The sequence below is a fragment of the Thermobia domestica genome, chromosome 5, assembly GCF_964235325.1.
Source record: "Thermobia domestica chromosome 5, izTheDome1.hap1.1, whole genome shotgun sequence".
Classification (NCBI taxonomy): Eukaryota; Metazoa; Arthropoda; class Insecta; order Zygentoma; family Lepismatidae; genus Thermobia; species Thermobia domestica.
This window is the reverse complement of record NC_137458.1, coordinates 161,827,509-161,841,539: the sequence shown is the minus strand read 5'-3', so window position 1 is coordinate 161,841,539 and position 14,031 is coordinate 161,827,509. Positions and strand designations below refer to the sequence as shown.

Here is a 14,031-nt window from a genome sequence, read left to right as displayed (position 1 = left end):
CCCATCATAATTATCTTCCGAATTGGAAGAATTTGTGATCATCAGTTAAGTGAATTTTGTCCGAAATATAGAAGTACGGCGAAAGATTATGTACTCGGCGAAGTAACGCTTTATAACATTTTTAAAGCGCTATTCTGAGTAGAAAATATTGCACTTTACCCTTAAATTTAGTATCTGTTAGAAGTTTGTAATAGTAGGTTTTTTGTAATTCACTAAAAGTATAAAACTCTGCTAACGTCTTTTGCTTTAATTAGGTGCAAATTGAAATTCATGATATATTGTAGCACAACTTACTGGTATGAACGGATATTTGTTAGCATTGAGATAAACGGAATACATTACTTTGAAATTTAATGTATTTCATCGTAAATTACGATGCTGCGTGGAAAATTCAAATTCATTACTGATAAGAAATATGATCTCTGTTTTTTAATTGCAAGTATTTTATTCCAACTTGACGAATGATTGTTGGTAATTGCTGGCAATCGGGTAAGAAAACTGGAAGGAGGAAGGAATTGTCAAATACGTGAGGGTCGAATGTCCAACAAGTGGCGTACGCTTTCTCGGGCTAATCAGGTTGGAACTATACAAACCTAAATGAAATTACTGTACAGTGTGTCCGGAATGGGACTGATGGTTTTTAAAAGAGTATAGTTTTAATATGGTCAGAGATTCAAAAAAAAAAAAAAAATCTTATTGAAGGAAAACTCAAAAAGTTTATTTCAGTAAATTTTCATACTTGAACAACTCGGTAACGGCGCTAATATCGCCGATAAACAGAAATGGCGTCAGCAGTCGAAAAGGCACAATGCGTGTGGTGATTTGCAGAGACAGAAAGTGTGCCCTGGACTTCTTCCTGTGGAGGTATGTTAAAGATCTTGTGTATTCTGGTGAAAAGGTGCGTAATCTTGATGAACTGAAGAACCGTATTAGGAATGCGATTGTTTCAGTAACACCTCAGATATTACAGAATACGTGGAGAGAGATTGAGTTCAAGCTATATATTGTAAGAGTTAAAAATGGAGCTCACGTGGAGTTACACTGAGTTAAAATGGCTTGTAAGAAAGACCAAAAAACTTTTTGAGCTCTCCTTTAAAATGCATGTTTTTTTTTTTTTTTTTTTCTGTATCTCTGACCATATTAAAACTATGCACTTTTAAAAACCGTCAGTCCCATTCCGGACACCCTTATAATTTTATTACGTCATTTATTCTTTCGCTTTTAAATACATTAAACAGTCATACAAATTAAATGCCATTTCAATGGCTTAGATTACCGAACTAAGCTACTACCATAGCCACTAGATTTATTAGAACTCCTCAATAAGTATATGGCAACTGATAAAAGAAACGCTTTCATTTCAAAATTGATCTAGACTAAGTTAGAATTTCGGATTGTTAAGGTAAGGTTTTAAAAAACAAGAAATGCTTATTATATAGTATAATAACCATCTGTTGTTAGTTACATACAAAACCTGCAGAGGCTGATAGACTTTCACATGGACGAATACAGAGGTCACAGTACGGAGCAGGAACAATGGAAGAACATTAAAATTGCACTACTTGGGCAGTAATATATGATGTGTATGGGTAAAGAGCTCGTGTTGTGTTAAGTGGCTATGACAATGAATCGATTCAGGAAAGGGTAGTTTGTAATGCTTTACGACTCTCAGCTAAAATCTTTCAGCTTAGATAAACAGTATCAGGAATACAGATTTGGTGTTAGACCTTCTAATGTGAATGCTAAAGTGCGAGGATATGCAACGCAGCCGCTCCCGGATTGTTTATCATCGAGTAAACCACGTCCGAAACGGACGCCAGTGAAATTGACGCCATCAGTGTTGCGCAGAATTAAGACAGACGGCATCAGAGAATTCCCCAACACAGTGTGCCATGGCCACCTGGTTCCATATATATCACAAACAACCATCTATCATATCAAATTATCACCTGGCAGCCATTAGCTAGTCGTCATATTGACGCCAAACAGATGTTTTGCATGTTACCGCTGGCGGAAGTGAAGTCTGTGAAATTTACTCGTAGCATCGTCGCATTCATTATGGTGTCGGTGTAAAAGAATGTACATATCCGTCAAGAAATGGGACCAACAATTATGAGAAACGGAATCGTTGTTGCCGATGACTAGTAGGCATGTAAAAAATGTTTTAAAAGAATGTATTCGTGTTATATTTAACATACCCTCTCCCCCGAGAACCCATACGAGAAGCGAGCAGGCAACTACAGATTCCAAAATCAACAATGCATAGGGCACTTAAAAAAAAACGCCTGTATGCGTACAAGATTCAACTTCATCTGCGCATAAAACCAGGTGACAAGCTGTTTAGGATACATTTCGCAGAAGAAATGTTTGGGAAAATTGATCAAGACGACTCATTCCTGGACAGTCGCTTTTCGATTGAAGCAACCTTCTATGTGAGTGAAAATGTTGACAGACATAATTGTAGGGTATGGAGTTCAGGAAATTCTTACGAAGTGCGCGAAAGAGTACTTTCTAAAATCGAAAGTGTGGTGTGGTGTGGTGTTAAGAAGAACAAAATAGGCGACTCCTTTTTCCCTGAGGTTCAGTAAATTCCAACAATTACCTAGACATATTGCAACAATATGCTTGTCATGGCTACCACCCGATACCATTCTCAAATGAGACAGTTACATGGCATTTTTTATCGTCGTCAAAGTCCTCCTAGATTATCATTCCAATGGAAGATGATGGATTGAAAGTCCGAATTTCATAAATGGCCATAGCGATCACCAGGTTTATTCTACACAAGTTTAAAATTTGGAAGACCTGCATAAAAGAATCGTTATTGCAGTATGCAAGGTCATTTCACAGATGCTTGAGAATATTTTGATTAACGTAAAGTTTTGACTTCTGCCATGCCACACTACTAACGGTGTACATGTTGGAGTTAGTTAATTTTTTTCATTTGAGAAAATAATAATAAAACGTTATATTGTAAGCAGAACGTAGTTAAAGGCAGTTATGTAGTACAACGGAAACTAATTGCAAAAATCTATATGAGTGCCAACTTGTCTGTGATCGGTGGACGTTTGTAGTCACCGTAGAGGCGTAGATATATCTGCTTGTTGTGGAAAGGTTCGAGCAGTTATGTACAAAAATACCGATGCAGAAGGGGGGAATTCGTCATTGTACCAAAAGTTATCTACGTAGATTCATGATTGTGGCTAAAGTTTGTGACAGGGAAAATTAAACCTTAGTTGCGTTGCTAACAGTGTAAAAATAAGTTAAGAGGAGTGGAATAAAATACCCTTGTACATCTGTAAAGTCTTCTTCAGTGGAAAGAGAGAGCTGTTAGGCGATCATTAAGTGTGCTAGTCGTAACATAGAAAACAATAACACAACCTGTAGTGAAGAGGCAGACTGTCATAGGTGAGTGAGCACTTCAGACTCGTCTATGTGAAAAGCTATCGATCTCTTTACTAACATAAAAGAAAAATAATTAGATTATGGTCAGTTACATTATACATTAATGCTTCAACTCGAAAATTGAAAACATGATATGTTGTTATATTGAAAAATTAAATTTTAACGTAGTAAATTAGAAAAAAAAAAAAAAAAAAAATCGGCTGCAGCAGTTTCTCATGAAATTTAGCGAAAAATATGTAAAAAATATTCAGTGATTAGATGCATGACTAGAACTGAAACTTAAAACCGGGTGTTGGTGCGCTAACTACTACGTTACCCAGTCCACTCCCTGATAAGCTGTACACACGGTCACTTTTGAGGTTAGTACTCAGCCATTCAAACCACATGAATTGTATCACACATCCTGTTGAACCTGCACAACCCACTGTTTACATTCAAATCTCTGTTGAATTATGTGCAGCGTGCCCACAAAAACACTTCTTTGATTTGAAGTGACTATAAAATCAATATTTATTAAATTATTCTTTAACTTTTGTGGATACAGTTTTATCAGCTTGTCAACTTTCATTTGGTATCAGTTCATTACGTTCACTTTACGCGTTGTTTGGCAAACATCGATAAGATGATCTAGTTCGGATTACACTCCGAATCATATCCCTTTATTTATTCCCTGTTCAGCGTAAGCTCTAAACTCTGATAAACAGAATATTTGTATCCGTCCGCTTGTCACAATTACGATTGGCTAGTAATGTATCACTCCGACTCCCCACGTGCATTTTGACAATACTGTCTCGTGTTGTCCAGATTCTTACAACAACAGCAGAAAAGAAAGGAAAAACTCGAAAGATTAAAAAAAAAAAAAAAAAAATGAATTTCGGTGGTAAACAATTGTTACTTAGTGAGTAAAGGTTTATCTTGTTAGTGTTTCACCACAACACTCGTGAACAGGGATTCATGCCAGCCGTCGTCTTTCAGGCTTGAAAGCAGAACACGCGTCCACAGTTGAATTGGCGCCATAATTACTGCGCATGCTTAGTGTTTATTTCTATTGTTTCATTAACCACATTCGATTGCAGTATTATTAGGTTATCCGCATTATATTTTTGTCATTTATAATAATATAGCAGTTCTATATGGAGCTTCATAGTAAAAGTAATCATAATATCATATGAACTATTTTGCGGAGGAGTACAAGTGTTGGTAGGCCAACAGCAAATCAGCGAGATTTGGTTTCACGTGGCTTTGTTTATTGTAGTTTAGAGCTTAGGCCGAACAGAGAATAGTCACAGATGCATCCCTCCTCAACAAAATATTGTCTGTCTCAAAGAGCGAGCAGGCGTGGGTCAGGAGCAGACTAGGTAACGCGGCAGTAACGAGCCGGCACGTAAGCCGGAGACGGCTTTTCAGTAGGTTCAGTAATCCAGTAAGTACAGTAGGTCCTCGGTCCAGTAATGCCGACCATTGACTAAAGATTTTATCTCAGAAAATCATTCAGTTCCTATCTATGTAGGATGTAGTGTAAAGAAAGAAGACATGATAGGACAAGGCTATAATGTAAGAGTAAGAAAATGGGACTTCTTTGTGCTCGTCTAGACACTATTCCTGTAAGTGATAGTTTTGTAATGAAAAAGAAGAAACTTATGCACATAATAGAACCGAGTTACCATATTTACTCTTGTATGTTACTTTGTTTCCCCGTGTTAGCTAGATATTAAGATGTTTAATAAGACTCTTTGACTTTATGGTGGATAAATAGGACTAGTTACAAGCTTATCTCTAATAGGCATTCGAAATATTATGTAGAACCACTAAAATATAAATTGTAAAGTTATTGTTGATGTTTATATCTTTTTTGCAGAAACAGTCATTAACCTTGTAGTTACAAATTTGAATGAATAATAATATATTTAATGCCAACACTAAATGTATATTATCTCTGTCTGTACCCGAAAAATTAAAAATTCAGTTAAATATCGCATCTTCCTGCATTTGCGGGGATATAAGTTTCCATTGTAGGCCCTACATAAATTTCATGAGTTTCTTCCGAAATCCATGTAATATATATATATATATATATATATATATATATATATATATATATATATATATATATATATATATATATATATATATATATATATATATATATATATATTCTAGAATTTATTATACGTGAGTAAATACGGTATATAAATACGTAATATGTGTAAATACAGTTTTGTGTAAAAGTGACAGTCTGCTTCTTGAAAAATCTGTGTGCTTATCCATTAGAAGCTAATAAGCAAATGTGAATCTTGGTTGTCTAATTGAATCCTTACTCCAAACTAAAGTGTTAAAATTTCTTTATATAAGAAATGTACGATTGCAAATATGTAACCTTTAAAAGAGAAGTGGGTGACAAGTGTTTTAAAAAAATGCTTTGCAAAGTGTATGTTGCTTAAATAAATAAATAAATAAATAAATAAAATAATGAAAAAAGAGGTAGTACAAATTTTTGTAATCCCTGCCAAAAGAGAAAGAAGTGTCTTAATAATCTTTGGTACATGATAAATGCTACTAACGTTTGTTACAATGATACTTAATAAATATACTTAATAAATACTATTAAAGAGACGTAATCAATACTTCGAGGAAAGAATTTACTATTGTCTTCATTGTTTGTCTTCAATATGTTTATCCAGCGTGTCGATAATTCTTAACAAAGATCGGTTAAATTTAAATTACAAATTACATTGAATACTACCTGGTATAGCTGTAGAGATTCAAGGAAATTATTAATTGAGTTTATAGTAGTATCTGACTATGCTACTATAGGCGGTCACCCTGGTTTAGTTTTCCCTGACTTCTTCACTTTTTGTGTACAAATTCAATTAAGATTTTCAGTTGAGACGATTTCCTTGCAATATTATGCAGTCGTGACAAATTTTGTTCCTAATTTCAGTGAATCCGTGAAAGCAATTAAACTATTGCCAGCAAACGACTTTGCTTACATTACATTGAGTGGAAGCTGTGGTGCACAAAACTCCTCAGTTTGGGTCGTTCAGTCATGCAGTTGACATGAAGTGGGGCGTCAAGAAGTATCGTTCCGCTGTTATAGCGCTGCACAACTGCGAAAAAATTCGCCAGTGGAGATTTTCAGTCTGCTAAAGCTATTGAACATTTTCCAAAAGTTTGTTCATTGATTCATTAATCTGTAGGATCAGATATTTGTTGTCGATGATAGAGCTAGAAGCAACTCAATGCGCACTTCGAGGATGTCAGCTGCTGTGAAAGCTGCGGCTGGGCGAATTGTCAAAATCCTCTGCACAAACAGAAAATCATTGCACGGGAGATGAAAATACAAAGAACCATGTTCCGAATCCTAATAGAGAACCTAAAGCTTGGGACTTAATAATAGAAGAACCACAGGACAGAAGTTAATGCCAACTTTCAGGAAGATATGAACTAATAGATCGAAGGCGTTACTCTAATGGTACGTGAACGAGAGGTACAAACAAATCCTCTTCACTGAGAAAATAAGAACGGTAGAAGAAAATTCAACGGGGTTTAGCTTAATGCCGACAACTCTCGTCATGCTGACGAAAATGTTCCCAAGATGCAGGGAATCACCATCCATCTTAAGTCATTTTTCGGTGGGAGTTTCGTACGACGGTGTCTTCAGTTGCATTTTTGCGAACAAGGGTTAAACCAAGGCAGCAAACTACCAGAGCAACGTTTTGCAGAAAGTAGCCAACCCTTTGAATGATACACTGCTTTTGGGAGATTACCATTCCCCAGAATGTGTTCCGTGCTGCCATTTACGAGTGGCCTGATCGTTTGAAGAGGTATGTGAATGCCAAGGGAAACCATTTTGAGCAATGTATACATTTTTGTTTTCGTTTGTTACGGGAGAACAAGTGACAATAAAATATTTTGTTTACTTTGACGTTTTGTTTTAATTTAGCTCATTGGAACAACGGACAGAACTTATGACACGACTGTGTACTGTCTCGCGACTGTATGCTTTTCATAACATGCCTTAGATACAAATATAATAGTGATCGCAACGACTCGTGAACCCGGGCTCTACAACAGATATAGAAATGTTTTGCTTCATCTCTGATACATCGGAAGGCTTCGGTACGATTCGCGGAGCACACCTGTGACAACGTCAAACAGCTAGAATTCACCCACCAATGTTACCAAACTTCGAAGACATGGTAAATGAGTGAAAGAAGAAGGAAAAATCTTATCTATTCCAGACTACCAGCAACGGAACGAGAAATGTAGTTTCACCACCAGGGATAGAAGGGGTGTTTGACATTTCTGCTACTTTGTCCAAGTTTTAAGTTTAGTTTTGTGGTCTTTCTTCTGTTTTATGTCATTAGTGAAGTACATCTCATTCGTTTGTAGAGTGAGCTAACTTCATGCTTGGTTTGGGTTGAAGGAAGCAAGAGTTCCAGCAGGTGCAACCAGGCATTGAGTGTTCTTCCCTGTTTGTATGAACTTGTACAAAGTTTATTTAAAGGGGGGGGGGGGGGGAATTGTCTTCTTGCTATCTGTTACTTTTTTTTTTTTTTTAATTTGATGTTCGTTTGGTTGTTTTTTGGCTAGAATAAAAAGAACAAAGAAACAAGTTCTTCGGCCTTTTCATCCTCTTGTCCATCATCTATGTCTGTTTCCTAGAGAAGTCACTCCCTGTATCACTGCCTTGTAAATTTATACTAAAGTTTTCCTTTGCAATATCAGCAACCACTTTCAGACGAAAATCTTCGTTTTCCTACATGACCAACTGTATCTTCCAGTTGATCTTTAGATACGTTTTCCAAAGCAATATTTACATTTTCCATGTCGTTTAACATGAATGTTTGCCTGCAGTTATGCTCAGACCATCTTGTTTGGATTATAATGGCAGTGATAGGGAGGCAGTCTGATTATAGTATGCCCAGAACTTGCAGCAGCTTCGTCCAATTCGTACAACTTGATGTTAGGTTTAAATAATAATGTAAGCTTCAGAAACTCAACATGGGTTTGCTTCGGATCGTAAGGAATATTGTTTCTTGATAACTATTCAGTTGTCATTTTCTTCGTATTTGTAGCATTCATATTTCAAGATTACTGAATAGTAACTCACATTGACCATCTCAATTACCACATTTTTCACCTCTAGCTCATTTAACTTAATAAGGATATTTCAAAATCATTCATTAAAAACTGCTACATTCATTTCATGGTGGTAATCTGCGGAGCTCTATTTGCCACGGAAAACTAGTTTCCATTCTGACATAAATCCCCTTTTTGCGGAACCTAGGTAACATACTATTATTCTTTTCCCTTTTTTTTCACAGGTATCTTCAAACTATACTTCTGTCGTTGTGTTGCCATATATTGGAATGAGATTGTTTTTTATGTATCAGTGTCTCATCAAAGTAAAATATCTTCGGGTCCTCGTTTCTTGGCCTGCAAATTTTGCGTAAAAAAGTTATATACAAAGCTGCAGTATTATTTCTTTCTGGAAAGTATTTTCGACCATCTCTTGTATTCCCGTACTGGCAACCTATTGACTTTAAATGGAACGTAAAACTGTTTCTCTTCTTTTAAAAGTTAATTCACTCCCCCATCATAAAATCTCATCCTTTGGATAGTAATGGAATAGTCTTCTTTCAAGAACATTTCTATTAAAATTATTCAGTTCAGTGCTGAGAGATTTTCTGTTTGTTCATTTCCTTGGAGAAACGAAGGATGTTTTACCTGTTGAAGCTTCAGATCCCTTTGCCTCTCCAGTTTTCAATCGAACACAGATTCTGCTTATCCCATAAGCGTCTGCTTTTCTCTCTTGCATTGGTATTTATTAGAGACTTTTCTCTCTCTCTCTCTCTCTCTCTCTCTCTCTCTCTATATATATATATATATATATATATATATATATATATATAACTCTGCTCAGCTTGTGAATTAATTTCTTATTGTTTCTAATGTCACTCATATTACATATCCGAGGAATATTTCCTAAGAACGAAACATGAGCATAAATAACCTATACAACAATAACGGCATTGTAAATAACTATTAACACGAACGGTAACAGTTGTTCGAATGAAACTGTATCAGCAACACAAACAGTTACAATTGAAAATGCAAAACGACAACAAAAATTAACAAAACGAAACTTAGCGACAGTTCAACAACACTATATTCTCAGTAGATATTCTCCGTATAGCTAGGGGCACGAGTTTTTCGTAATGTGCGATAAAACTAAATGCTTCAGAATTAAGTAATTTTCAGTTTCTTGACGTTTTATGATATTCTATGTGTATTTTCATTGGTTTCCGTTGCGCGATAAAACGAGTGATTGGCAGTTTTGCGCGAAATTTCTAACAGTGCGTGAAATAACGCGAAATTTAAAAATACGTTTTTATTAATTTAAAAACGCCCGTTTTTCCCTGACGGAACGGTAGAACGTGGCATGAACGATGCATTTAGGGTGATTCAGTCACTGCTATAGAAAACATGTTGCGCGTTAGCTATCACCATTGCAGCTGGATGGGGAACAGCCGTTTTAATTAGCTAGCCAATAACATGGACTGGTGATATGTGACAAACGTACAACAATGGAGGAGAAAAATGTAGAAACATGGAACATGCTTAAGTTTAATTTTTAAATGTGCCTATGTGTTTTCAGAAGACAGCAAAACTTTCGTGCTCATAATAAGTTTAGTTACTGATTTTCCTTCAGTTCGATTAAAAAAAAATATTTTTTTTTATAAGTGGAATATACAATGTTAATTGAAATATTCAGTGTACGTTGTTGTTTGATAATTAATGGTTTATTTCTATAGTGATCTACGAATAAAAGGAACAATTTTTAAAATGTCAGGAAATATCTTTTCCACAAGAGCTACAAAATGCAAAACTTTATTTGGAAAATGCCACAAAACGCGAAATATGAAAAACGAAACGCGAATTTTCGAATTCTTAGTGGGAAAAACTCGTGCCCCTACGTATAGCGCAAGAGACTATACTGACAAAAATTAATGGATAGGGGTTGATGACTGGAATATCACCTAGCGATCTATTGGGTGGTGAAATCGGTAGATCTAGATCAGGCTTCACGACTCCTTCCGATCAGTATAACTGATAGTTTAGAAGCTAAGCCCAGTATTTCAAAGTAAATAAAATTAAAAATTTCTTGATTCAGGATTTTACAATTGCAAATAAATTTAAAATATTACTAGGGTGTTACGTAAGTTAACCTCTTTATGAATAAAAAATGAAAATGTTCTGACTAAAACAAGAAAAACAGACTACCTTCTAAGTACAATCCATTGTGTTCTTTAAATTTAGCCATCTTTGAGCGAACTGCTCGATTTCGTCCCGGTACCACTCAGCGGGCTTAGAAGAAAGAGCTCCCCAGCCACAGTATCTACGTCGTGTAGGTTGTTAAAGGTTCTAATGTGGAGAAATTATACCATTGTTCAGAATAAATAGTAGTAGCGAAATGCAAGGTTGAGTAAACAAGTTGGATGGGGAAGAATTTCGATTTCTTTCAGCACTGTGATTATTTTATTGGGAAGGGGAGTATCACAGCGACAGCACGAGCCAGAGCATTGTCTTGTTGAAGTAGGGTTCGGTCCTAGTTGACCAAATACGGATAGCTTCGAGTAATAGCGTCGCTATACATTCGATAGAGTTATTGCGAGTAGAAGTTAGTATGCATGTAAAAGCAGAGTGAGACCATCTAAAACTAATTCAAAGTGGAATCACAGTTTCGAAGTTTCCTTACACATCATCACTTGGAACCTTCTCCGTTTGACCACTATCCCCCACTGACCCACTGACCCACTGACCGTTTGGTGCTGGAAGATATCCTGGGTTTAGTTGCTGGTTTATGCAGCCACGATAAGTTTTCCATCACGAAGAACAAGTCGTTTGAAGTCTCGATCATCAAACGTCTGAGCGATCAGCAAATGACACAAGTCGACTCGCCTTTGTACCAGAACTTAGGTCGGCTTACGGAGTACCTCTCGACTGCACCTATTGACCTTCCCGAAGTTCGACGAGTTTTCAATGCACTGCGACGTAATTACCAGCTCGGACAACATTCTCCACGTGCTTATTCGTGGATTCGCTTGGATAGTTGACGTGCGAGCCGTGGAACCTCAGTCATACGTCTTCTAAAACGTGTTTAATCTTGAAGGTTGGTGTCTCCAGCCTTAAACCATTTGAGTTTATTTATTTATTTATTTATTTTATTGCAGCTGATTTGACAATACCCGGGTCTTTCACAGTACCAAATTTCAACAACAGTGGGTTTTGGTTCTAGCAAATTTTTCCTATGGGACTTAATAACTACTCTTAGGGTAATCGTTTCATCCATGGTTTGCAAAGACATAATTTATCATGAAAAATGCATATGACATTCAAAACCTAAAATAACTACTACTTACGTATACTGTCATGGAAAATTAATAGCAACTCCATATAATTTTATGCGTTTAGAAGGATTCGAAAGGAGTTACTTACATCTACACCAGTGAATGATATTTAAGACAAAGTGGCGAGCATTGTTAACTAAAGGGAAATTCACTTGCGTACAAAAATTCTCGTAAATTAATACTTGAGTGGATGTACATGTGATTTAATAACTTCATTACACCGTTTTAGCATGGAGTTCTTAAGTTTTGCAATGCCTCTAATAAAATGAAGTTTTGTCTGGGTTCGTTTATTGCTTCAATTCTTGTTTTAAATGTTCTTGCATCAACCTATTCTCTTAAAACATTCCAAGAATTTTCGATTAAATTTAAGTCAAGGCCAATGAATTGGTGTAGCATAACATAAAAACAGGATATAATCGTTTTTAACTCTGGTACGTTGGCAAGAAGCAAAATTATCGTGAAAAATAAAGGATTCGCCGTTAATTAAATATATCTATACTCGAAGATATAACTTTCGCCACAAAAATAATTTTGTATATTTGTACATTAACATCACAAATATGTGTCCTATCAATTCCAGTAAGAGAAACACATCTCCAAATCATAACACTTGTACATTATTTCGAAACTCCAGCTAGACATGCAATACACCATATGGTAAACGCGGAATGACCGACACCTCCTCCGTTTTGGGAAAAGAAGGATATCCATAAGATAAATAGGGAAAATATGGGAAGTTTCGGAAATAAAGCTCTATATTTCAGTAATTTATTAAACAACTGAAACAGCATTCGACAATAACAAAACTTGAGTATTATGCCATAGAAATATTAGTAGACATTAGTACATTACGCTTACTGTTTAGTACTACACGAAAAACATGCGACACATGTGAAATAAACCATATTACTCCAAAATTAAGGGTAATATTGGTTAGAGTGTACGGAATATGAGCAATACAAGTACATTAACTAACCGTCTCACAGTACACGTAAGTTCTGCAATAATAAGCTTCAGAACAAAAAGTAGTGACAAACATACTCTTATAGACAATATTAGGAACTCAATATTATGAAAAAGGAACTTACAAATAAAAATATTACATGGAACTGGTGAAGTTAAGAATTCTGCCTAAGAACACTGAGGAGAGAGAAACTTTTTGGTTTCAAAATGAGTACACGTAAACAGATACCATATCAAACATCGTGTACACTTGACCCACTCTTCTCCATTGTGATCATCATGGAATCACCCTTGGCACACTCAACATTGAGAGTCAGTGTTCTTCTTAGAAACTTCGGCGTCCATCGTCGTCTTACTTCTCTTTGTCATTGTAGACTTCCTTCTCTTTTTCAACATTAGAAGATTTTCGTCTGTTTGTCAATTCTTTGGAACGGCCTACTGTTCCTAAAATTTATGTACAACAGGAATATTCGTTTTACGTATAACAGGAAATTTCCCAACTTTGAATGTGTTTGTTTTCGATGTTTTATTTACTATTTTTCACGGGACGGAACAGAACTCATACTTACAAGGCTTACCCACTGTTCAACCTATCGAGCCCTGTATTTGAAACGTATCCTGTGTCACTTTCATGAGACTTTTTGTCTCTTAAACATATTCCCCACGTAAATCCACGTACCCATATTTCTCGAAATGCCTCAACTCATATTACCCCATGTTGCTCTATTTTATTTATATTTGCAACACTGTTCATATACGATTCTGCAACTCGCGCCATGTCTTGCGAACAAACGGAAACACCTTGGGCTCTACACGTGAGTAACCAAGTTTTCGTAATTGTTTTATGTATTCGGACAATATCTTATGTTTTATAGGTGCAGAATAACAACAGACATTTTATTGGGGAAGAAAATTGTACATCACTTATCTTCAAACCATTAATATTCTGTTAAATTTCTGCTTCCACGTTTCACACAATTTACAGTCGCAACCAAGACTCCAACAGTGCTGCCAACCCGCGCAACAAGAAATATCTTGTACTTGCTGTGCTACGAGGAAGGAACCTTCTTTCCGCCCATATTCCCTCTATTTACCTTATATTCAATAACTATTTTAGTTCAACAAGTAAAATTCCTGTTTTTAAGATGACGTTCTTAACGTGCTAAAGTGCCGTGTCAAACAAAGATTGATCCAGAGGATCCATGGTTATGTTTAATGTATGCTTAGGGCTATACAGTGTGGCACCATC

General features: G+C 36.0%; 1 protein-coding gene across 10 annotated transcripts in view; it reads left to right on the top strand.

The window, feature by feature from the left end:
• The window catches only part of Srrm1 (Serine-arginine repetitive matrix 1), a 211,433-nt gene that overhangs the window by 143,897 nt on the left and 53,505 nt on the right, over positions 1–14,031 (top strand). The window lies entirely within an intron of this gene.